General features: G+C 48.1%; 1 protein-coding gene across 1 annotated transcript in view; it reads right to left on the reverse strand.

Annotated features, from left to right (window-relative positions):
- Positions 1-1618, reverse strand: part of LAMC1 (laminin subunit gamma 1) — a 175939-nt gene that overhangs the window by 173738 nt on the left and 583 nt on the right. The window lies entirely within an intron of this gene.

The raw sequence follows: 1618 nt of genomic DNA on the forward strand, positions 1-1618 counted from the left end.
CCAGATCCAAGAAACGTAAGGAGCTTCGTCCAGATCGAAAGGACCACCTCTCCATTGTACCGCATCATAACCCCTATTCCTATCACGGAACCTGTAACACTTTTTAATGCACGCTAAAGTCTCCCCATGCCCAGTTGTACGCAACTTTATCATAGAATATTGCAAGGCACAGGATCAACACTTGATAAACCAAGTGTTCTTAAGTGCTGAGTGCATCACAAAGATTGCTCATTTTGTTTCTCTCAGGCAAAATATAACTGATGCTTCTTTGTCAAAGTATGTCAATATACTTGGAATTCACTTGATTTGAGTGCCTAAAAACTATTTAGACGATTGTCCACATGCTCCCAGAACTCTTCTCTCTCTATAGTCAGATCATAGATTCAGTCAGTCACTGTAGTTTTTCTCTGTCATTCAAGTTGTTTTGTAAGTCTTCATACACACCTTGTAAGAAATTAAGCCAGGAAATGACCACTTATTGAGTTTGTTATCTGTTGTAATTTTTTTTTTTAACGTTGGAAGTGTTTTTATTCTAAACGCCATTTGAACTTGTGGATTTAAATAAGTGCCAGGTCACAGTCCTGATTTTGAGAAAGGGGCTGTTCCTGTGTTCTTCTTAGCAGCTGTTAAGACAGTGACTCTTAAAGGCAGGATTTTTGAACATCTGGTCTCTAGTCATTAATTTTCTGAGAGGAGCCGATCTCACACCCCACTACACGAATGGTGGTAACGACAGCAACAGAGCTTTGCTGTTTCACTCCCCAGTGAAACTGGTGGGAATTAGTAAAGACAAAGTGAAAGTGGAAAAGCCACCAGTTGGACTCTGGGAACGGTCCTGAGGGCAAACAGCCAATGACAAAACAACTATTCAAGGAACTGCGTCCAAGTTGTTAGGGTGGAGCCTGGTATTTGAAGCGAGACCAGGCTCTTTCTCTCCCTGCCAGCTCCCCCAGGGGGAGACCCCGCTGCAGAGCCCCGACCACTAGGCTCCCTCTGTCCCAGATCGGAGGGCTTTCTTCCTGGTGAGAACAGGATAGGACCGTCCCACAGGGGCCCCTCTGAGCCTGTTGCCGAGGGACTCGGTGAGAGGGGCGTGCCGGTGCATGCAGGGGCTCTGCACTTTGGTCACGTCATGCTGGGAACACCAGGGTACTGGCTGTCCTTGGCCCGGCCCGGCGAGGAGGTTCCATGCCAGAGGGGATTGGGCTGCTGGGCCACATTCATCACGTGCTGGGGGCAGCTTGGCTTGTTACCACCCCCAAACCCAGAGCCTGAGGTTCAACATCCTACTCGGGGGGGACAACAACTCCTCTCTTCTTAAAAGTGACCTGATTTTCCCTCTTACAGAAGCTTGACCCTACGGGCACTCAGGAACAGAAGAGGTTGTAATGGAAGGAGACTGGGAGCAGGTCTGTTTGGGTAGTGGTTAAATTACAGGCCCTCGACTTTGCAGAGCGGGTGGGGTGGGATGCAGGGGGTGCCGGGCAAGGCGACAGCTGGGAGGAACCCATCTGGAGTCATGAAAAATATCAGTCACTGATCTCAGAAACGGTTCCTTTTAAAGGAACCTGAGTATCCTTTGCGCAGTCCAAAGTCAGGAATATTTATTAGGTGGTTT

Source organism: Suricata suricatta, chromosome 3, assembly GCF_006229205.1.
Source record: "Suricata suricatta isolate VVHF042 chromosome 3, meerkat_22Aug2017_6uvM2_HiC, whole genome shotgun sequence".
NCBI lineage: Eukaryota > Metazoa > Chordata > Mammalia > Carnivora > Herpestidae > Suricata > Suricata suricatta.